The 25,439-nt window shown below is 36.8% G+C and overlaps 1 long non-coding RNA gene across 4 annotated transcripts in view; it reads right to left on the bottom strand.

The window, feature by feature from the left end:
* Positions 1–25,439, bottom strand: part of LOC104001824 (uncharacterized) — a 304,895-nt gene that overhangs the window by 151,526 nt on the left and 127,930 nt on the right. For all 4 annotated transcript variants that reach the window (XR_008538781.2, XR_008538782.2, XR_008538780.2 and 1 more), the window contains exon 2: positions 21,477–21,542. This is a non-coding gene — a long non-coding RNA (uncharacterized LOC104001824). The remainder of the gene's footprint in view (positions 1–21,476; positions 21,543–25,439) is intronic.

The following is a 25,439-nucleotide window of genomic DNA, read 5'->3' on the forward strand; positions in this document are numbered from 1 at the left end:
AGATAAATTCCAAGTCAAATAACTTTAAATGACAATATTTATTGTGAATCTACGAAGTTGAGCACTTATATTGTTTATATTTTGAAATATCTACTTAGGCCTATCAAAAAGTATAATAAATACATTCATACTTCATTGTAGGGTTAATTAAAAGTCATATAGAGTGGCACAAATGCTAAAGCAATAATGTTAACTACAATCTGAAGATTAAACATAAGAAACACAGGTTGCTTTCTCTCTGGCCTGTAATGTTTAAGAGTTTTAGTATACCTCTCTTTGGTAATGCATCAAGATCTGGAGACAAGAAATAAGAACAGAAAATTTATCTCCATGAGATTTTGTCTGCAGTACCAATAATGTGCAGGTATTCCTCATTTCTCTAAGGTCACAGAATTCACCACCAAAATTGCTGTGACTTCATAAGCACTGTGATACTAACAGACTGTTGTGTCATAGCCATCATTCTCACATTCAAAGTATGACACCTGTTTCTCAACAGCAGGACAATTATACCCAATTAAATAAGATATATTTTTAAATATAACACAGCTAATATTGCCTGGGTTGTAGAGTTGTTTTGCCCATTTATATCCTGGCAGAAAAGAAGACTGATTGGTACTGAACCTATGTAAAATAATTTTCTAAAAAAGGTTGTGAAAACACTCAATATAATATCTGGCCATCATCCCAGATAGTTGTGTTTCTAACATCAATTGCTATCATTCCTATTTGTTTTATAATAATCCTAGATTCCACCAGTAAGACTATTAAGAAATTGACTTATTTATAAATATTATTAGAATTAGTAAAATTCAAATTTAGAGTCCTTAGTTAAATGAGTTGTGATGTCTCCGTTTAACCTATTGCAAAAAGTACTGATTTAAATCTCAGTTTCTAGAGTCATCATCTGTAAATGCCCCGATGATATATTAAGCTTGTGAGAAGTCTCAAGGCATAGTCTATGAAGATCACTTATATAATGCTTATATTATTTTCTATGCTGAAATAACAAATTACCACAAACTTAGTGACTTAAAACAAAACATATTTATTATCTCACAGTTTCTGTGGACTGAGTCTAGGTGCAACTCCTCTGTATCTGATGATTCCTGTGATTGAGAAGGCTGGAATCAAAATGCCAGCCAGGCTGAGATTTCATTGCAGGCTCAACTGGGGAAAGATCTGTCTCCCAGTTCCCTCTGGTTATTTGTACAATTTATTTCCTTGTGGATATTTATAGGATTTATGCAAGCTTGATTCTTCAAAGCCAGCAAAGGAGGGAGAGAGAGCAAATGAGGAGAGAGAGAGCGCGCAACTCTAGCAAATTAAGCACTATATATATTCAAGCACACTTAATCATACACATTCCATTACCTTTGCCACAATCTACTTCTTAAGAAGTCGAAGGTCCCACCCACACACAAGAGGAAAGCATCTCATAGAAGTTTGGCTACTGGAAGGTAAGACTCAAGTGGACCACCTTAAAGGCTGCCCACCATAGTGCTCAAGTGGGAAATTATTCTGAGCATTTTATTTCTTTGCTGTCTAAACTGGAGTATCTCTGGCTTGCCATATGATTCTTTTAACAAAATTAGAGAGATCAGCTGGAAGAGCATATTATTTAAAGAATTTGTTCTGGTTTGCATAATTATGACCTACTAACTTGAGAATTATAGATAGTGCAACAGTTCTCCGAACAAAGTGGCACAAAAAATAGTACATAATGAAATAGAAATATCCTTCACTGCTTGTTATAGATTTTGATAATTTTATGCCACAGGAAATTAAGTAATAAATTGGTTAATTGATAATTAAATATATTATTAAATTGCAAAATTAATTCAATGTAATTATTAATTGTCTTTGGAGGTAAGCACATATATTTCCTTCATTATCAGATTATTTCTGTATTTTATAAATTAATTTAAAGCAAACTGTGTTGTTACTTAACGCCAGCATAAAACAATTTCTAAGACTCTTAATTAATTTTGAAATATTAGAGGTAATCAACAAGTGACATCAGTTACATTTAATGGAAGTAATAATAACATACCTGACCACTAAACTAGTATAGGGAAAATTTGAAGTTAAAATTAGTTAAGCTTTTTATGAGAAAATTAACTCATCTCACATAAGCTTAATGTTATGCTTTTATTATATTCCAGTCAGAGAAAAAAATCAAGGAGAAATAATGTGGTTGTCTTTCAAACAAAAATGAATAAAGTAATCTAACGTGTCCAAGGATTTCTCTTGATTTGAGATATTAACTGACTTAGGTCTTTATATTATTCTTTCACACAGGATTAGTATTAAAAGTCTTGAAATAGTTTTATAAGCTTTTACTGAAACTTTGTTACTACCTTTTTATAATTAGTAATTGCTAGCAGCTAGACTGAAAATATTTGCATTTCTCCGCTTCATATTATAAACCTAGGAATTATACCTATAATTCCTCTACCACGACACAGCTTGATTTGCTGAGGCAAAGTTTGGCTAGATGGCGCTAAATTTGCTGAAAACAGTAAGCACAGTAAGAAAGGCATAAGAGGGCCGGCTGCAGTGGCTCACGCCTGTAATCCCAGCACTTTGGGAGACCGAGGCAGGTGGATCACGAGGTCAGGAGATCGAGACCATCCTGGCTAACACGGTGAAGCCCCATCTGTACTAAAAATACAAAAAAAAAAAAAAATTGCCAGGCGTGGTGGCAGGCCCCTATGGTCCCAGCTACTCGGGAGGCTGAGGCAGGAGAATGGCATGAACCTGGGAGGTAGAGCTTGCAGTGAGCTGAGATTGTGCTACTGCACTCCAGCCTGGGTGACAAAGTGAGACTCTATCTCAAAAAAAAAAAAAAAAAAAGAAAAGAAAAAGAAAGAAAGAAAAAAGAAAGGCCTAAGAGGGCTGGGCGCAGTGGCTCACGCCTGTAATCCCAGCACTTTGGGAGGCCGAGTCAGGCATATCACGAGGAGATCAAGACCATCCTGACCAACATGGTGAAACCTCGTCTCTACTAAAACACACATAAAAAATTAGCCAAGTGTGGTGGCATGCGCCTGTAATCCCAGCTACTTGGGAGGCTGAGGCAGGAGAATCGCTTGAACCCAGGAGGCAGAGGTTGCAATGAGCCGAGATCGTGCCATTGCACTCCAGCCTGGGCAACAGGGTGAGAACCCATCTCAAAAAAAAGAAAGAAAGAAAGCCATAAGAAACGCATAAGTTCCTTCTCTCTTATAGTCTCCCTCTAGTACTCTTCTTCATGAGAACATAATAGGAAACCATATGACAAGGCAAAACATAGGTTTTCTAGCCCAAGCTTCACAAACTGAGTATAAAGGTAGAGAAGGGTGATGTGGCCACACTGCTCAGATCAGAAGCTGGGAGTGTTATGAGCAGTCTCATCTGTAGTTCCTTCAGAGCGGAACATGGCTGCTGAAAGCTGCTTCACTGAAGAACATGGCCATTCCTGGACAGCCCATATCTGATGACTGTTCCTCAGCTTATAAAGGCTCCACAATTTTGGCTTACTGTGAGACAACTGTAATGAGCTCTATACAACCTACAGCTCCACAGGGCACTAGGCAGAGTTTTATCATTTCTGTGTTACAATTATTGCAGCTCAATTCTCCCTCATACCAGTCCTACCTTCCACCTGTCCTTCTACCAGTGTTTCTAATATGCCCTGCTTGTTACACTCAGTCTCAGTGTCTGCTTTTGGAGCACCCAACCTGGGGAAGGCAGGTGTATAGCTGAGACAATAGCTTGGTAAGCAGTAGAGTCCACCTATTTGGCTAATCAGTATCCCATCTAAATATATCCAAAGGTCCATATGACAGTAAAATTTATACTTTCAACCAACGATTTGTCCTAATAATTATTCTTTGAACACATTAAGACATACTCATCCTCTCCTCCTAAGGGGGAGACCCAAAGTCCCAGGTCATTTCATTCATTGCTAGATGATAGTCACAGGGTATGTGTCTGGAAGGTGTGAATTATTCCCCAAATTCAGTAACAGTCCCATCTGAATGTTCTGAAACTAAACACAATGTTATAATGTTAACCACTAGAACAACCCTATTTATGATAATAAATGGCAGAAAGGAGAGAAAAGAAATGTCATATTCATTAATAAAAACAAAAGTACATACCTAATAATAGAAGAAACTACTCATAACTGATACTGCCTTCATTCCTATAACTAATGATGAGTCTCTGAGATGAATAGTTTCAATTTCTACTTCCTACTTCCATCTGTACTACCCATTCTGTGATTTCTTTACCTCAGTGGGGACCTCAGCTTTTCCTAAGATTCTTTATCTTGTGAAGTGACTCAAACCTTCATTTTCGAATTGTCTGATGCCACAATGATTATACCTTTTATGATTGCTACAAAACAAGAAGTAGCAAAAGGCACCCACCCCAGAGAATACATAGGTCCTCTATTCTATTCCACATTACTTAAAAGCAGCTCAATTTCTCCTTGGTAATTAGAATCAGTCACCTCAACCAGTATGTTAACCCTCTTCTTTATATATTGGCTCATTGTCATGTGGAGAACCAAATGGCTAGCAAGCAATCTCAATTTCCAATTCAATGGAATCACTGTTGGGTTCCTTGATGGAAATACTCCTTTGTTGGCAAGTAGGACCTGCAAATCAACAGCTTTCAAAGCTGTGGAAACAGAAACCAAAAAATTCTGTGAATGGGTTGTTAGGGAGATTAATAAGGGTCAACCCTTCCATTTCTGTTTCCATATTCTGGCAATGGGAGAAATAAATTGGTCACTTTTAAAGTAAGAACAAATCTCTGTAGACTCATAAAGCCCCATCTGTAGGTTACTCCCTTTACCATTGTTGTAGCTACTAAGGTGCTTACACAGACAGGAAGGCATCCTCAGAAAGCAGTTTGAAAACGAGTGCTCTAGGAGGTTTGTAAATTGCACTCTACATGACAGAAACCATTGTTCCTGGCCCAATACACCAGATATCTGGGGAACTCGCCCCTAATATTTCAACGTAGGTTCTTTCTATTTTCCCTAAGTGTTGGCCAATCTGAAAAATAAAGAGAAAGAGTACAAGGAGAGGAATTTTACAACTGGGCTGCCAGGGGTGACATCACATATTGGTAGGTCCGTGATGCCCACCTGAGCCGCAAAACCAGCAAGTTTTATTAAGGATTTCAAAAGGGGAGGGGGTGGACAAACAGGGAGTAGGTCACAAAGATCACGTGCTTCAAAGGGCAAAAAGGAGAACAAAGATCACATGTTTCTGAGGCCAATAAAGATCACAAGGCAAAGGGCAAAGTAAAGATCACAAGGCAAAGGGCAAATCAAAAACTCCTGATAAGGGTCTATGTTCAGCTGTGCACGTATTGTCTTGATAAAGATCTTAAACAACAGAAAACAGGGTTTGAGAGCAGAGAACCACTCTGACCTCAAATTTACCAGGGAGCGGTTATTTTCTCCACCCTAAGAAGTCTGAGGGTATTGCAGGAGACCAGGGTGTATTTCAGTCCTTAACCGCATAAGACAGACACTCCCAGAGTGGCCATTTATAGACCTCCCCCAAGGAATGCAATTCTTTTCCTAGGGTCTTAATATTCCTTGCTAGGAAAAGAATTTAGTGATATCTCTCTTACTTGCACGTCCGTTTATAGGCTCTCTGCAAGAATAAAAATATGGCTCTATTCTGCCTGACCCTGCAGGCAGTCAGACCTTATGGTTGTCTTCCCTTGTTCCCTAAAATCGCTGTTATTCTGTTCTTTTTCAAGGTGCACTGATTTCCTATTGTTCAAACACACATGTTTTACAATCAATTTTTATACTTAATGCAATCATCACAGTGGACCTGAGGTGACATACATCCTCAGCTTAGGAAGATAACAGGATTAAGAGATTAAAGTAAGACAGGTGTAAGAAATTATAAGAGTATTATTAGGGAAGTGATAAATGTCCAAGAAATCTTCATGATTTATATTCCTTTGCCGTGGCTCCAGCTATCCCTCCGTTCGGGGTCTCTGACTTCCCACAACAGTACTGTTACCCAACTTTTGTCATAATGGTGTCTTAAATGACTACTCTACTAAACTACCAGTCCAGCCAGCAAACTAGTAATGTAATTAGCATAGTCCTATCCCCAGCTTTATAAGGCAGAATATAGAAGAGTGGGTCTAAAACCAAGAAATAGCATATTGACCAGCAAAACACCCCTGCAGGAAGGATTCGTGCATACCTTACATGTCTGTAGATTACAAGTAGAGTTTGAACTTATTCTAAGTGTTATGATATTAGAAAGTTTTAAGTAAACCAATGACACAATTTGGTTTCCCTTTTGAAATACTACTTGGGCTACTCTGTGGAGAAGAGCTGCTCTCTTTGGATGTGTTACATAAGATGGAGAAAGATAAAGATATTGTGAGGCAGTTATTGCTGTGATGGTTAATATCGAGTATCAACTTGATTGGATTGTAGGATGAAAAGTATTAATCCTAGGTGTGTCTGTGAGGGTGTTGCTAAAGGAGATTAACATTTGAGTCAGTGGACTGGGATAGGCAGACCCACCCTCAATCTGGGCAGGCACCATCTAATCAGCTGCCAGTGTGGCTAGAATAAAACAGGCAGAAGAAAGTTGAATGAGCAGACTTGCTGTCTTCCAGTCCATATCTTTCTTTCTGTGCTGGATGCTTCCTGCCCTAGAACATCAGACTCTAAGTTCTTCTGCTTTTGGACTCTTGGACTTACACCAGTGATTTGCCAGGGGCTCTCAGGACTTCAGCCACAGACTGAAGGCTGCACTGTCAGCTTCCCTACTTTTGAAGTTTTTGGACTTGGACTGGCTTCCTTGCTCCTCAGCTTGCAGATGGCCTATTGAGGGACTTTATTTTGTGATCCTGTGAGTCAATACTCCTTAATAAGCTCCCCTTCATATATACATTTATCCTATTAGTTCTGTCTCTCTAGAGAACCCTGACTAACATATTAGCTATCCAAGAGAAGATTATGAATAGGCAGTAGGATGACCTGGTGCTCAGTGAAGTGGCCTGCATTACTCATATAAATTTGAAAGTCATCCACATATTGAGTCTATATAGGTAATATGATTTAAGCCAGAGAATGGTTAAGATCACCCAGGGAAAAAGTGTAGCTAGACAAATTGAATGACATAAAGATTAGGTAATGGAGCGTTCCAATCTTTTTAAGTAAGGTAGGAATGTACACTTCTTGGGAGTCTGATTAGGTAAAGACTCTGGAGGCTAATTGTTCTAGAACATTGTTTTCAAATACTTATTTTTAAAACTTTCCTAACATAAAATCTGGTAAGAATAGATTGTCTCTGGATTAAATTGTGGGCAGTGGGCTCAGTTGTGGGCTCAGTTTCCCATCTATGTGACACTTCTCAACGTTAGCTGTGGCTCTGAGGCACTCATGTAGACTTGCAGCCACTGGCAGAAAACAGTTTGAAACTTCTTGTTGCAACAGGCAACTAAAAGTGTAAGTGTGACCCCTTGTGTAGAATGGACACCTGCCTCCAACAACGTGGATGTTGAGGCCCAATAATCATTACAGAGTTAATTAACACTTCTGAAATGTCTGTATAAGTGGAAGGCTCAAATTTATTCCCTTTAAGGGTCTTTTACCTGCTCTGCTCAACTTTTCTCCGTGAATTATTCCAAACAAGTACATTGTCAGGGCTCAGATAAGAAGCAAATCTTAGGCAATGGAATTTTCTTCCAAGTATCAATGAAACAATATATCAAAATTACAGGCTATAGAGAGTTTTTTTTTCTCTGTAGTATATTTTGACAAATTCTATTGATCATCATAAAATACCTTTTCCTGAGAGCTTCTCCAAAGGAATTAAGTATGTCTGAAGCAGTGCCCAAAATTTGGTATTTTCAAAAACTCCACTGATGATTCTGGAGATCAGCCCCATTTGGGACCTTTTGAATGGTACTAAGAGGAATCTTTGCTCTAGCAAAGACTTGGAACCAACCCACATGTCCAACAATGATAGACTGGATTAAGAAAATGTAGCACATATACACCACAGAATACTATGAAGCCATAAAAAAGGATGAGTTCATGTCCTTTGTAGGGACATGATGAAGCTGGAAACCATCATTCTCAGCAAACTATCACAAGGACAAAAAACCAAACACCACATGTTCTCACTCATAGGTGGGAATTGAACAACGAGAACACCTGGACACAGGAAGGGGAACATCACACACAGGGGCCTGTCGTGGTGTGGGGAGAGGTGGGAGGGAAAGCATTAGGAGATACACCTAATGTAAATGATGAGTTAATGGGTGCAGCACACCAACATGGCACATGTATACATATGTAACAAACCTGCATGTTGTGCACATGTCCCCTAGAATTTAAAGTATAATTTAAAAAAAAAGAGGAAACTTAATGATAGTAAATTTATAGCAGTGCCTCACAGCTGAAATATCTGGTAAGTGAAGGGTTTTGGCATATGGTCATAACAAAGAAAATGTCACGATTATTTTACAGTGTGAAATTTTGTACCAGATGAACAAGTGAAGAGAGGACCATTTAATTAACAGTAATGTTTAACTAACTCATCATCACCATACCCAGAAGAAGGCCCGCTGCACTTAGTAGATGTGTCAATCTTCATATAGAGCAGCTTGGTTGTCCATGATGACTGCCCACCTGACGAGCCAGCCATCCACTATGAACGTTAGAATGTTTTACGGACACCCTTTGCTGGAGGCATCCAGGACCCAGAAGACTATCTGACATCTGGACATCAGAGTGGGAAATTGTCAAGGGCTTTCAGTTTGGTCACTGTGACATAATCCCTTTCATGATCCATGCCATTTCCCTTTTATTGCCCAGACAATTCAGCTGCAAGGTTTTGTAATGAACAAACTCTCATTAACATCTTTCTTATGGAAATTTAGAGAACAAGGATATTTGTTAAGTGGTGTTTAGATGCAATTTCCCCCCAGTTGGCAATTCCGCTAAATAAATAAATGTGTTCTACAAACAAGTGGTGGATGTATATGCATTTGTTATTGCTTAAATAAAACAGGTGTTTGTTAAGCACTTAATCATATTTTTACCACAAGTAAGTTTATGCTTTCTGGGAGAGTACAGTTTATAGAATCTTGTCTATTATTTTGATTGTTTATGAGTATAAGAATTATCATGAAGGTCTTTATAAACTAATACCTTGGGTAGAACAGTTGATACCCCTTTCAAATCCTCATGTAATAAGAGATTTTGTAATACTTCCTAGAGTCATATGCAGTCAGTGAGGGATCAGAGTTACAATGCAAAACATTATTATATGTATAGAGCACCTACTTGAAACAATCCCCCACATCACAGAAAATGTTAATGTCCCATACTCAAAACTGCTGTGGAATGGTAAGAAACATTCATATTATGAAGAACTGTGGATCTTATTCATACCAATACAGAATCAAACAGAGTAGGCTAACTCTTTCCCCTTCCTCTATGTTGGGACAGATGCTTTTAGGAATAGCAAATCAGGAATTTGACTGTAAAATAACAACAATAATACAATAACAACAAAACAACCACCAATAGTGGCATTCATCATTATAGTGAACATTATTGTAGCTTCTGCTTAATAAGAATCTATAAAATATTAGGCAGAGTGTTAACACTTTACATTCTCTTTAAATTTTAATTACATATAATCATCTCAATGGTTCCATAAAGAAGCTATTATCAACCCTATTAAACAAATGGAACGCTGGGAAAATACGTAGTTTGCCTAAGGCAATGCAGCTAGAAAGTGATGGAGTTAGGATCCTAATCCAAGCTTTTCTTAAACTGGATTAGACTTGAAGATGATTTTGGTTTGGCTGGTACAGCACTGCAATGGACTTTTATTTGCATATGTTTAGGGCACTATTCTCCTGTCTTTGTGTTCCACTGCTCCTCCTTGACTGCCTTGTTGCATGCTAAGTGCATATTTTATAGTGTTCATTTTCATTCCTTTGCTCATTTTTTGGCTTATGTATTAACTATATATTTCCAAATTATTTTCTCAGTAGTTGCTGTAAGGATTAAAATGTGCATCTTAATTTATCATAATCTGCTTCAGAATAATATACATTAACTCCACTAAAATATATAACTGCAGCATCATTTCCTCCTCTATTCTATATGCTATTATTGTTACATATAGGACATCTATATATAAGTCCAGGCTGGGTGCAGTGACTCACGCCAGCACTTTGGGAGGTCAAGGTAGAAGGATTGCTTATGGCCAAGAGTTCAAGACCATCCTTGGCAACATGGTGATACCCTTTCTCTTCAAAAATTAAAAAAAAAAAGCTGGGCATGGTAGCACATATCTGTAGTCCCAGCAACTAGGGAGGTTGAGGCAGAAGGATTGCTTGAGCCCAGGAGTTCTAGGTTGTAGTGAGTTGATATTGCATCATTGCAGAGTGAGGCCATGTCTCAAAATAAATAAATAAGTCCAGTAGCACAGGGCCATAATTATTGTTTTATGCAATTTCATGTTTTTAAGGTAGTTTAAAGAAAAAAAGACAAATAGATTTATATAGTTTTTTATATTTGCATCCAAGTTTACTATTTAGGGTATTCTTCATTTCCCTCTGCATGTTTTAGTCACCAGCTAGAGTTGTTCCCTTTCAATCGGAAGATCTTTTAGTACATTTTTAAAGGTGTGTCCCTAGCAACAGATCCTTCTAGTTCTGTTTTTTCTGGGAATATCTTCATTTGCCTTCATTAAAAACAAAATTATGGAGGTGTATTTTCCTTATCATATAATTCAACCATTACAATTGCACAACTTAAAGTATTTAATGTAAATCTACATTGTTATACAACTATTACCATAAAACAATTTTAGAACATTTTCACCACCCCAATAAGATCTATTGTGTTCCTTAATTACCTCACTTCTCAACCCAAGCTAAACACTAATTCACTCTCCATCTCCATAGAATTTCATCTACACATTTTATGAAAAAGGAATTCTACAATTGTCCTCTGGTCTCCTCCACCAAGCATAATGCTTGTGAGCTTTATCTGTGTTATATACACACCAGCAATTTGTTTTGCACCCTGAGGAGCATTAGTACTGCAGAGATACCGATACTCTGTCCATCAACCCAACAGTAAATGACAGCTAGGATTGGGATCCTTTCTCACCATTAGCAATGCTATTGAGAACATTTGCACACAAATCTTTATGTGGGTATATATTTTAATTTCTCCTGACTAAACACACCCAGGAGTGACATTGCTGGGTTATATGATAAATTTATTTTTAGCTCTCTATGAAAAATGTCAAACAAATTTCTAAAGTGTGCATGTCTGTCCACTTTTCTACCAGAAGTGTATGAAGATTTTCACTTCTCCACATCCCCACAAATAGTTGTGATAATGTTTTTTTTAATTAACGTCATTCAAGTGGGTATAAAATAGTATTCTGGTGTGGTTCCAACTTGCACATTCCCAGTGACTAATAAAGATCAGCATATTGTCACATGCCCATTAGCTACTCATCTATCTGCTTTGGTGATATGTCTACACAAATTCACCGCCGATTTTTTGATTGAGTTGTTTCCGTATTTTGAAATTTCTTGAAGCTTATTTTGAAGTGTAAGTTTCTTCGTATATTCTGGATATGAATATTTTTCTCAGATATGAATTTTACAAATATTTTTTCCCAGCCTGTTCCTTAATTTTTTGTTTTGTTAGCAGTGTCTTTTGAAGGACAAAAGTGTTGACTTTTTGTAAGATTCAATTTATTTATTTTTATGGCCCATGCATATAGATTTATATCTAAAAAATATTTGCCTAATGCAAAATGTTGAAGATTTTCTCCTATATTATCTTCTAAAAGTAATATCATTTACTTTTAAGTCTATGATCCATTCTGAGTTAATTTTTGTATAGGGGTCTTTTTCCATATGGATATCCAATTGTTCCATCACCCTTTATTAAATTGGTGTCATTCTTGAAGGACATTTTTGTTGAGTAGGGAAGTCTTGACTGACAGATTGCCTAGGTTCATTTAGGTTGCTATATCAAAAATATCAGAGTGGAAAACATCAACAACAAACACTTAGTTCTTACAATTCTAGAGGCTGATAAGTCTAAGGTCAAAACACTGGCATATTTGGTGCCTGGTGTGGGCTCCCTACCTGGCTCATAAACAACCCTCTTCTCACTGTGTCCTCACAGGGCAGTAGGGCTGAAAGAGCTCTCTGGGATCTCTTTTATAAGGGCACCAATCCCATTTACAAGGGTTTCACTTTCATGACATAATCTCCTCCTAAAGATCCCACCTCTTTATACCATCACATTGAGGTTAGAATTTCAACATATGAATTTTGGAGGCACACATTCAGTCCATAACACAGGTTATAATAATTTTCTCTTGTTAATGTAACAAATTACCACAAATTTAGTGATTTGAAGCTACATAAATGTATTATCTTACAGTTGTATAGGTAAGAAGTTTCATACAGGTCTCATTGGCCTAAAATCAAGGTTGTCAGCAGGGCCAAGTTCCTTCTGCAGGCTCTAGCAAACAATCTATTTTTATGCCCATTCCAGCTCCTACAGCCCTTGGCTTATTTTCCCCTTTCTCCATCTTCTGAGCCAAAACTGCCAGGTGACTTTTTCCAAGACCACATTGTTCTGACCTTAATTTCTGTCATCTTTTCCACTTTTATTTTTATTTTTATTTATTTATTTTTTTTGAGATGGAGTCTCACGCTGTTGCCCAGGCTGGAGTGCAGTGGCATGATTGGCTCACCACAACCTCCATCTCCCAGGCTCAAGCGATTCTCCTGCCTCAGCCTCCTGAGTAGCTGGGACTACAGGCACGTGCCTCCATGCCCAGCTAATTTTTGTATTTTTAGTAGAGACAAGGTTTCACTATGTTGGCCAGGCTGGTCTCGAACTCCTGACCTCATAATCTGCCCACCTCAGCATCCCAAAGTGCTGAGATTACAGGCGTGAGCCACCACACCCGGCCATCTTTTCCACTTTTAAGGACCCTAGCGGTTACATAAGCTCACTGTTTAAATCCAAGATAATTTCACTATTTTAAGGCTAGCTGATAAACTTAATTTGTACTTTTAGTTCTGTTTTGTCATATAACATTACACACAAGGATCCAAGAATTAGAACATGCATATCAGAGATGATCAAACATGCAGTTTTTTTTTCTTTCAGCACTTTGATTATGTCATGTCACTGGCTTTTGGCCTCCATTGTTACTGATGAGAAGTCAGGCACTAATCATATTGACGCTTGCCTGTATGTCATGATACTTTTTTTTTTTTTTTTGCTGCTTTTAAGTTTTCTGTCTTTGGATTTCAACAGAATGATTGTAATATATCTAGGTGTACATGTCTTTGCGTATAATCTACTTGGGTTTCTTAACGCTTTGTGGATACGTAAATTGATGCTTCCATGAACTTTGGAAAGTCTTCATCTATCACTCCTCAAATATTTTTTCATTCTCTCTTCTTTTGAGTATCTCATTACACATGTGTTGGCAAGTTTGATGTTATCTCAAAGATCTTTGAGACTCTGTTTATTGTTCTTTAATAGTTTTCATTTAGTTCTTTTGACTGAATAATTTTACTCTTTTCTTTCCCCAAATCAAAGCTGCACCGAATTCCTCTAGTGAATATTTTATTTTGGTTATTGTAATTTTCAAATCTGACATTTTCATTTTTTCTCTTACATAATGTTTATCTGCTACATGTGAATCTCTATTCATTTATTGTTATCTTGTTTTTCTTTAATTCTTTAAGCATGATTCTTTTATTTCTTTGAACATGTTTAAAACAGCCATTTTAAGCTCTTTTCCTACTAAATCTAACATCTTTAAATAGAACATTAAAATGTAGTTTATATTGACTTCTACTTTCTCATGACAGTGTAAAAAATTTTTTTTAATTGACTTTTTTCTTTTTATATTGTTCACACTTTTCTGTGTGTGTTTTTTTTTTTGCATCTCTTTTTGGTTTTGTTAAAAACTAGATATTTTAAACATTATACTCTTGCAATTCCAGTTTCTAATCTTTTCTCATAAAGATTGCTGTTGCTGTTTTTGTTTTTCTTTTTTGCTTTTTAGTTTTTATGTTTTCTTGTTTTTTGTTTTACTATTTGCCTAGATTAATTCCTTGAAATCTGTTTCCACTGTGGTATGCAGCCACTAATATTATCTCTGCTCAATTTATGTATATATTCTTGTTTTTATTTTTAGACCTGGGTTCTTAGAGGTCACTGCTGTGCTTCCAATGTCATCCAATGACGCTATAGAGGGTATGCTCAACCAACACAAGACAAGATTTATTCCTTCTGTTGATCTGTATGTTGGTAGGAGAGCACATTAAAAATTCAGATCATTTTTAAGTCTTCCCTTTCAGTTCATGCTGGTATTTTGTACACATACCTGCAAAACTGGCCAGGAACTCCTTGTCTCAATCACAACCTCAGAATAAAGATTTTCTGGCCCTCCATGTGTACCCCTATCTGAGATCATAACTTTGAGCAGCATCATTCCTGGCCATTGGTCTATGCTCCAAAATTAGTTATCTTCTTTCAGTGATGGCAGAGAAGCTAATGGGTCTCATGGCCTGCCCCATGCAGGCAGGCGTTAAAAGAAAAACTTTAGACAAATTAAATTTAGCAGAGTTTATATGAGCAAAGATATGATCAATGAGTTGGATAGCACACTAAATCAGTAAAGGTCCAGAGAGCTTACTCAGCAAAGTGGGCAGGCAGTATTTATAGTCAGAAAAAGGATGTGGCTCATTGTTCAACTCCCACTTATGAGTGAGAACACTCAGTGTTTGGTTTTCTGTTCTTGTGTTAGTTTGCTGAGAATGATGGCTTCCAGCTTCATCCATGTCTCTGCAAAGGACATGATCTCATTCTTTTATATGGCTGTATAGTGTTCCATGGGGTATATGTGCCACATTTTCTTTATCCAGTCTATTATTGATGAGCATTTGGGTTGATGAGAACTCATGGACACAGGGAGGGGAACAACACACACCCTGGCCTGTAGGGAGGTGGGGGGCAAGCGGAGGGAGAGCATCAGGTCAAATACCTAATGCATATGGGGCTTAAAACCGAGACGATGGGTTGATAGGTGCAGCAAACCACCATGGCACATGTATATTTGTGTAACAAACCTGCACATTCTGCATATGTATCCCAGAACTTAGAGTAAAAATTTTTTTAAAAATTTTTTAAAAAGAAAAGAAAAAGGAAGTGGTATACAGAAGTAGCCTGATTTGTCACAGCTTAGCATTTACTTAATGTGGACAGGTCTGAGAATTTTGCAGCCTGTGATTGGCTGAAAGTTCAGCTGCTATGATTGACTGAGACTCAGTCGCTTGTTACTCTCAAGTTAGGTTCCAGTATGTTTACCTATTAAGTTAGGCTACAGTTCACTACAAATGGAGGCAGCATTAAGCCAAACTTTAGTCAAACAACTTTCATGCTTTCCCCCCTTTTAGGCAGCCTCTCAATTTTGCAAGATTTACCAAAACCTTGGGCACTGACATCACTTTCTGTCACTATCATAATTAACTTGTTTAATCTCAGTATGAAATTCACAATGGCAAATTAGTTAAATGATATTTTATGCTTTATTCTAACCATAATGAGACCTTTTGATGTGCAAAGGATGGCTGTGTACAAGCATTTAGGATTCTTGAGAGGATATGACACATCAGGGAGACTATTATCATGAGTATTATCTAGAAGATAATACCCAGAAACTAAAGTGCATCCCTTACAACAGTCTCCATGACCCAAACTGAAAAAAAAAAGTGATTCAAAAATTAGAAAATAAAGATAGTTCAATAATATATACGTCCAATTGATTATACTCTTTGTTTGGGGCCTGATGGCAATTAAGGACTATACTTTGCTGTAAAATGACCTGATTTTAAGATTTTAAAAGGTACCTTTTTTTTTTGTCATTAGCCTGGTAACACAAGGCATAGTAACCTGGAGACCCACTAAAAGGGATGAAAATTTAAAAACTTTGGAAGGGCCAACCTTGCCATCCACTATTTAGGATGCTTGCAAGATAGCTGTCATCAGCTCTCATAAACACATCATGTTTCTTTCCCCTGAGAAATTTCCTTGATGTATTTGGTGTATTTGGTTACAGTATTTAGAGAAATAGCAGTAGCAACCACCTTTGAAATAAAACTTCTTGTAGTAGTAAAATCAAGGAAAAGGTAAGTGCAAATTCAGTTTTGTTCAAAACCATACACAAAACCCCAACATGGGCATAGAAGATATCTAAAGCAGTGTGATGTTCTATTAAGTGATTTTGTTGGCACAAATGTTCTCATTCACCTTTCAGAGAGGGGCTTCTACCCATCTGAACCCTGGAAGATCTGATTTGCTATGAAATCCAAGATTTTTCCCAATTTATAGATTAGTTTGAAATTCCATTGCAGCCATCACCTCACTTTCACCAAGAGTGAGCCCCCAGAATCTCCATTGAAATCTTTACTCAGTGGACACTAACTTATCTTAATCTATTTCAAGGTTTATACTAATTTTGGTTATTGACCACTTTCACCTCTGATGATCAGAGGTATTATTAAGACTTTCAGAGAAAGCTATTCAGAAGGCAGGAGTGAGCCAGGTCAAATAGGAAGATCCAAGCCAGTGAAGAGGCATAAAAGAATGAGCAGATTCTCTACAGACTTGATACAGGCCCCTGAGAGCTGGAAAAGAGGGCCATCTAGTGGGGTCTGAACAGAGGTCAGTTAAATTCATCCATCCATAAGTCTGCATAGCTTCTAAACAAGGTCCAGTGGGAACTTACTTTTTTGTGGTCTCTTTGTAGCAGAGTGGAAGGGTGAATAGCCATATCTAGAGACCTTACTAGATTTAAATAAGTAACATTATACAACCAATTATGCATAATCTCATAGGTAATCTTCAAATCTTGATTACATGATGTCTGGAAGACAATATACATTTTGCTGGCATCATTTGTGCAGGTTTTGTATGTTTGATGGCAATTAGAATATTAATTGGAAAGGTAAGGGTATGACTTTCAGTGAATTTAAAAAGACAATTAGCAACGATATCTAGAATATCAAGGATAACTTTCCACTCTACTTTTGTGGATTCAGGGTGACTCTCATTGGGAACACAGAGAGGTAATGGCATTCATTAGTAAATTTTTTCCTGATTTGGGGGCATTAACCCACAAAGTCAACAAAGTCTCCAGTTTACTGTTAGAGTATAAGTCTTAGCTAAAGCCATGCACAAGTTATAGTCCCATGGATTTTCTTGTAAGGAAAGAGAAGGGATTAGGACAATAGAAAACAGGGAAAGAAGGAATAAAGGTATGATTTCCACGATGGAAGAGAAGTCTCGATCTGTGATCTTGGGAAAGTTGTCAATGCCTAGGATGCCATCTGCTTTTGAGGAAAAACTTTCCTGGTCAGTCTTACTTTAGGGTATCCAATAGGCATACCATTTAGGAGTCCGGAGCAGTTATTTTGAGTTCAGAGATGCAGATCCAAGTCTCCAGGCCCTAAAGTTTTGCTGCAGAGAAGGACTTGATACGGTCTCTTCACACAGAATTCAGGAGCAGTCTTTATCTGGTGTTGTTTCCAAAAGTTCTAATATCTGGGTTTTAGATCTGGTTGTCATCAGTAGGTAGGTCACAAAGAGCTTATTTTACTTGGTGGAAATATGCTTTAGTGTAATGCATTAAAGCTTTGAACTATTGAATCATGGCGGAGGTTTTAAGAGGGGGAGACACGTAAGGTTCTATGATTAGGGGCAGAGGCCTTCCAGTAACTATTTCAGAAATGGTGAACCTATGTTTTCCAGTGAGAGTGGATCTGATTGCTGTCAATGAGCAATACCTTTACCCAAGGCAAGTCAATCAATTCAGTTAACTTTGCCTAATGCCCTTGCATTTATGGTACCTTATTTAACTATTTTACAACTTTTCTAGTGAAACAAGAAACTCCATCACTGGAGACTTCATTAGGAAACTATGCCCCTCAAGGGAAGGATGTTTTCTGATAACCTTTTAGCTACTATTATAGCATCATCCTTTTGCATGGGAAGGCTTCTATACAAGCAGAAAACATGCATAAAAGATGGCAGTTTAATAAAATCCATCTGTAAGTATTCAAATAACCCAGCAAGTACTGGAAATATATCACCTGAGATTTTTGTTGTTTTACCAGAATTATTGGTTTGATAATCCAAACTTTGGTGATAAATTATTTTTGTAAACTTAAAACAGTCCACCAGTTTTTCCATAATTTCGGTCATTGTATCTCTACCATGATGAGTCACTGAGTGCAGAGCATTTGTTACTAGAAAGTTTAAGAATTCAGGAAGGATAAAATAGACATTCCTGCTCTCCATGAATCCATGTTTAACATTAGAATTACGTCCTCTTAAACACCAGTTTTGTTTCTCCATTTCAGATGTATAGCACAGTTTGTTATAATGTTATTATAAGTAATTTGGTTTGATGCATTCTTATGGACCTCATTCAAATTTCATAACAACAATTTCAGTAGTGGCTGACTTATGAAAATCTGTGAAATTATTTCTTAGCTACTTCATTAATTCTTATTCTGCTTGATGTTGGGTTAGCAATTTTATGAATAATCAGTTTCCTCTTTAGAGATCTAGAAATTCTTACTCAATATAATGATAAGACCTTAAAGTTATCAGATACTTGTACTTGTCATCATTCCTTCCATGAATCTTTTTGAAGATAAAGCACTTTAGGCTTATAGCTGCTCAGAAAAGTATTAGAATAAGCAAATAAGCATCAGTTAATGACAACACTTAAAATAGCTATAATTTAAGATCAGACGAGAGTTTAATATTATTATTATAATGATGCACCTGACAAGGAAGTATGGTTATTTCTGCTGCATACAACCTTTTAAGATAATCACTGGAATTATGACTGATAGTGTTACACCAGGACTATTAGATTTCTAAGAATTTCTTACAATTTCTGAAACACATATTAATAACACATCCAAACAAATACAACTTAAAGATTTAGCATTACTCATTAATTAACAATGTTTCCCATATAATTTAATATATCGAATAAGCCCAATTAGTTTAATATCTCTCTTTTTATAAGGAAATATATCAAAAAGCCCATCTAAAACATCCTAAAGTTAATTTGAGGTCAAGAAAGATACCTAATTTATAATTTGATTTTTGGAAAGTTTATCAAAAATATCAAACATTTAAAACACTTGACAAAATTGAATCCCAGGTCACTGTGAACAGTATTAATTAATTTAACCAAGGTCATTAAAAGTCTTCAAAGGGAAATAAAGTTATATAGTTGTAGAAAACTTAGCTCTTTTAATAAGGAGGACTCAGCTTTTTAAAGTGAACAAAAATATAATAAAAACAACATGAAACACAGGAAGTTAACTTGATAAAACATAAAATCTCTGTTTTCTAGGTCAATTATCTAGAAAGTAAAGACCTTTTACAATTTTCTATTAAGGGTGGACCAATACTGTAAGAAGCCTTGTTGTTTTAACACAGAGGATCAGATTCTAGTTTTGCATCAGTATACTTTAATATTGATGTTCATTTTTTAGAAGCCAGCTTGATCATGCATAAAACTTCGTTCACAAGATTGATCTTCTATATACCTTCTACAACTTTCCCATCCATTCAGTTTTTGTCCTATGTGTTTTTCTCTTCTCATTTTGGAACAATATGCCATTCTATTTTAGAATAAAAATTACTCTTTTTTTTCTTACCAAAACAAAACATCCTATGCTTTACAGCTTGTCCTTACTATGAACACATCTTAGCTTTCTTGTATATTCGTGTATAGAATTGTTTTCCTTATCATTTCTAGTAATTTTAGGTACATACAGTAGTTAGAATTCATATCTCTTAGTGACCTTACTTTCCAGGAAACACAAGGAAGCAAGCAATTGGGAACTCTCTGTGATACCAACAACCTCTAGATTGGCAAATATATGAATAATTATTTCTAGAAACATGTACTTTTTCATGGTGCAGTTTGTCAATGTAGCAAATAACCTATTTACTAATGGTTCCAAAAATTTCTAGTCTCTCTGTAATAAGGAACTGAAGATGAGGCAAAATTTCATCTCTATCCTCTTATGTGCTTTTGGTTTGCTTGTTGATTTGCTGGTTTTGGCTAGGACTGAGAATTAAAATTTTGTTTGTAAAGATTTCCCTCAGCCTCTGCTTTTCATTGTTGATAAGAATGTTAAAACCTTCTGATATAGAAAAGATATGTTTTACATGGGAATATTAAATCTCTTTAACTCACTTACTTTTAGCAATTATGTTTGGATTTCTTATAAAAATCAGATACTAAGTAGCTGGTCATCACCTTCTTTTTCTTGTTGACAAATTTCATAATATAGAGATAATATGTTTATTTTGCCAATTAACCTAGGTAGGAAAAGTTATGCATGTGTATTATACACTGCTGAAAACTCTGAAGACATGCCTGTTTTAATCAACTCAGTGATATTCTTATTTACCAAACATTACTCAGCTCATATGAACTTAAAATTACTTGTGTTAGTTATAACTTTTCCAAATGTTTTATTTATATAAGCACTTATTTTGCATGAAGCCAATTAAGTAAAGCTCTTTTACAATTAAATCTTGCAGTATCATCAGAAGACAAACACACATACATATCATACATACAGACGTATATGAACAAATAGATAGAAACAGATCTTATAGCTTTCACTCTAATGTTTTAGCCATGTGCCAATTACAATAATACAAGTTGCTAATTTATAAAAGGTTATCTTGATCCAAAATGTTTTTCTGGCTAGTGAAATAAGATTTCATATTCAAATAGGTAAAGATTTCATGAATATTTGTGAAAAATAGTTTTTAAAATTTGTTTTCTGTAAGAAGTCTTTTAAATAGGCAATTTTTGATTCACTTAATCTTTTAGTTATCTCTGCATACTAGTTAAAGAATGTATTCTTTAGCTTTTTTTGTAATTGTGGATAGTTCCTTTTTTTTGTACTTTGCAAATGAACCATTTTATCTAGGTAAAATTTCCCCACTGAGGCCACTAGCTGCTATAATTCTAAGTTGTCCTTGTTAAGGTTAACTCATTTTTTCCAGAAATACACAGGTTCTGACCTATAATTTTTGTATATAAAGTTATCCAATGTCCCAGAAAGTGGCATCCCAGAATCTTTAGATTTCAAGGAACTCATTCTCAAATTGGACATACCTGAAGCCTCTAACTGGATCCAATCTAGTTAGTTCTTGAATCCAGTTCATTCCTGAACCAAGTCCAGTAAATATTGATCAAATAAAGTCAAACAGCTCAAAACACAAATTAATGGAGCTCAAATCCAGGAGAGAACTCACCCATTACCTCAGTTTCTGTGAGCGATAAATGGGAACAGTGAACCCTAATGAGTACCTTTTGGTGACTTGGTGCTCCTTGGAGTCACTGGAGTTCTACTTTGAATCCCACTCTGACATCAATCTGTAAAAAAAAAAAAAGAAAAAAAATTTTTGTCTTTTTTTTAAAGTCTGTTTTGTCAGAAACTGGGATTGCAACGCCTGCTTTTTTCTGTTTTCAATTTGCTTGGTAAATTTTCCTCTATCACATTATTTTGAGCCTATGTGTGTCTTTGCACTTGAGATGGATCTCTTAAAGATAGCGTACCAATGGGTCTTGGCTCTTTAACCAGCTTGCCATTCTGTGTCTTTTAATCAGGGCATTTAGCACATTTTCATTTAAGGTTAGTATTTTACATGTGGTTTTGATCCTGTCATCTTGATGCTAGCTGGTTATTTTGTAATTTCCTAAGTGATAGAAGAAACACAGGTGAAAGGATCATTTTTCATTATTCATAAGATGCCCGTTCAGCCACACCTGAGTTTGTGTTAATGAGGTGATATTTGGAAATTCCCTAGATAATCACAGGTTGCAGGGGCTTGGTTGCCAGAGAAATCAACTATGTAACTAGATAACTGAAACCTTCAGTACCAACCAGGTCTTTGTGGAAAGGAGATGGGCTAACAGTGAGTTGATCATCAGTAGCCAATTATTTAATCAATCAAGTATGCCTACATAATAAAGCTTCCAAAATGCCCTAAAATAACAGGTTTTGTGAAGCTTCTGGGTCACTAAATACATAGAAGATGGTGCACCCAGAAAGGGCATGGAAGCTCTGTGTTCCTTTCTTCCTACCTGATCTATGCTTCTTTTCCATATGGCTGTCCCCTAAGTTGTATTCTTTTATAATATATGGGTAATAGTAAGTAAAGCACTTTTCTGAGTTCTGTGAGCCACTCCAGCCAATGATTAAACCTGAAGAGGGGACTGTGAAAACCTCTGATTTATGCCCATTCATTCAGAAACACAAGTAACAAACTGAACTTGTGATTGGCATCTGAAGTTGGGGGCAATCTTGTAGGGCTGAAGCCTTAACCTGTGGGATCTGAGGCTATCTCAAAAGAGACAGTGTCAGAACTCAGTTAAATTGCAGGGCATCTGGTGTCATAAAATTGGTCCATGTGAGGGAAAATACCTACATATCTGGTCACAGAAATATCCTGCATTGAATATGAATATAGAAAAAAAGTGTTTTTTTATATAATCATAGTTATCAAGAATTGTCTAAGTATTTTAATTATAAAATTATTAAACACATGAGATTAGCAGAGAACAAAAGCCACAATATTTTGTAAATAGATGCAGATAAATATTTGATGATAACAATCACTCATTATGGTTTAACAAACGAGTCTGAACAAATCAGGAGTATTAAAATATCTCCTTGCCTAATATTTATGAAATACCTACAAAAACATTAAGCATAGTAACCATCACAGTTTCAGTTTAAACTTGTTCTAAAAATCCTAGCTAATATATTAAGTGAAATAAAAGGTAAGAAAAAATTCAAAAATGTGAGAGAAGCATAAACTATCCTTATTTCAAAATAATACTACTCTTCCCACAGAAAATCCAGCAGGCTTAAAATAAAAATCTTTAGAATGTATGACAAATTTTAGGATACACATTTGCTAGACATGAGGTTGCTACACAATGAAATGTTTATACTGAAATCAATAGTGTTCCTTTATATCAACAACAATCAATGAGAAACAATAATTTATTAAATTGATAATAGTAACAAAACTTGTTAGAAATCTAGTAATAAATCTTAAGACCAAAGAGCTAATGTTACAGGAGAAAAAAACAAAGAAGGAGCTTATAAAGAGACCCTCTTTCAAAATATGTCAGAATATTAACCTGAATACTCATCAGTGGTAGACAGCATAAAGAAAACGTGGTCCATATACACCATGGAAAACTATGCAGCCATGAAAAGAATGAGATCATATTCTTTGCAGCAACACGGATGGAGCTGGAGGCCAACATCCCTAGCAAACTAATGCAGAAACAGAAAACCAAATACCACGTGTTCTCACTTACAAGTGGGAACTAAATAACGAGAACACATGGACATAAAGCGGGGAACAAAAGACACTAGGGCCTTCTTGAAGAGGGTATAGGATGGGAGGAAGGAGAGGATCAGAAAAAATACAAGTTGGCTACTATGCTTATTACCCGGATAGAATAATCTGTACACTAAACCCCTAGAACACAAGTCAACCTACAAACAAACCTGCACATATACCCCCAAACCTAAAAGTTAAAATAAATAAATAAATCTTATTCGATTCAGAAAAATATGTCAAAATAGTGTATGTAACCGGTGTACAAATCAGCAGAAAGGTATCTACTTATTAACAAAGCATGGGGAGTTATCATTGATAGACAAATAGATAACTTAGTTCATGTTATTAATAAAAAATCTGTTCCAAATGCATAATGTTATTAGGTTTAAAATCAAATTGTCAACAATTTTAAGGGAAAATCTGAGACAATTTTTATAACTTCATGTTAGACAATATTTTTTTATTTGAATTTAAAAATACAGATCACAGAGAAAACTGTCTATATCACTTTGGAAAGCAAAGACACCATCACACATGTTTAAAATGTTTGAAGCTGGAGGGAGGGGCCAAGATGGCCGATTAGAAGCAGCCACAGTTCACGGAACTCATAAAGAGGAATGGAAGGGTGAATGAATTCAGCACCTTCAACCGAAATACCCCGGTTCTCACATTGGAACTGACTAGGCAATTTACTCCACCCACAGAGAATGAAGCAAAGCAGGGTCGGGCAACAGCCCACCTGTGAGTGGTGTGGAGCCAAATGAACCTCCAGCTTTAGCCAAGGGAAGTGGTGAGAGATTGTGCCACTCCGCCTGGGAAACCATGCTTCTCCCATGAATCTTTGCAACCCATGGATCAGGATATTCCCTTGTGAGCCCATGCCACAAAGGCCTTAGGTTTGATACACAGAGCTGTGTGGAGTTTTGCAGAGTAACCACTCAGGCACACACAGAGACCCAGGAATTTTACATACGCTAGCTCCAGTATCTCCAGCAAGGCAGGAGATCCATTTGTACATATCCCAAGGAAAGGGCCGAATCCAGTGAGCCAAGCAGCATCATTCTCCAGGTCCCACATCCACAGCACCTCGCAAGTTAAGATCCACTGGCTTGGAATTCCAGCCAGCCAATGGCAACAGGCTCAAGTCTACCCGAGACAGAGAGCTCCTGGGGGGAGGGGTGGCCATCACCTCTGCTATTCAGTAGACTCAGCCTTTTCATCCTGCCAGCTTTGGAGAATCCAACAGTCCAGATGAGGAAGGGTCTTCCACAACAAAGCACAGCTGCCTTGGCAGATTGTGGTCAGACTGCTTATTTAAGTGGGATCCTGATCCATTCCTCCTCACTAGGGAGGACCTCCCTGCCTGGGCTTCAGCAAACTTAACCAGGATTCTTTGGACCAGATGAGGAAGGGCTCCCTGCAATGCAGTATACCTACTCTACCAAAAAGCAGCCAGACTACTTCTTTAAGAGGGTCCCTGATCCCATTCCTCCTGACTGGATGAGACCTCCCAAAGGGGGCCTCCAGCCACCTCCTACAAGTATGTTCAGGCTGGCAATGAGTCAGTACCACCCTGGTACAGAGCTTCCAGAGAAAGGGGCTGGCTGCCATATTTGCTGTTTTGCAGCCTTCACTGGTGATACCTCCAGGTGCAGGAAAACCCGAGGCAACCAGGGTCTGGAGTAGACCCCAGGAAAACCACAGCAGCCCTACTGAAGAGTGTCCTGACTGTTAAAAGGAAAACAAACAAGCAGAAAACAACAAGAACAACAACATTAAGAAATACCTGGCAAAAACCCCATTCAATGGTCAAACCTCAAAGATTGAAAGTAGATAATCCCCACAAAGATGAAAAATAATCAATGCAAAAACACTGAAGACTCAAAAAACCAGAGTACCTCTTATCCTTCAA

This window comes from Pan troglodytes, chromosome 14 (assembly GCF_028858775.2).
Source record: "Pan troglodytes isolate AG18354 chromosome 14, NHGRI_mPanTro3-v2.0_pri, whole genome shotgun sequence".
In the NCBI taxonomy this organism is placed as follows: Eukaryota; Metazoa; Chordata; class Mammalia; order Primates; family Hominidae; genus Pan; species Pan troglodytes.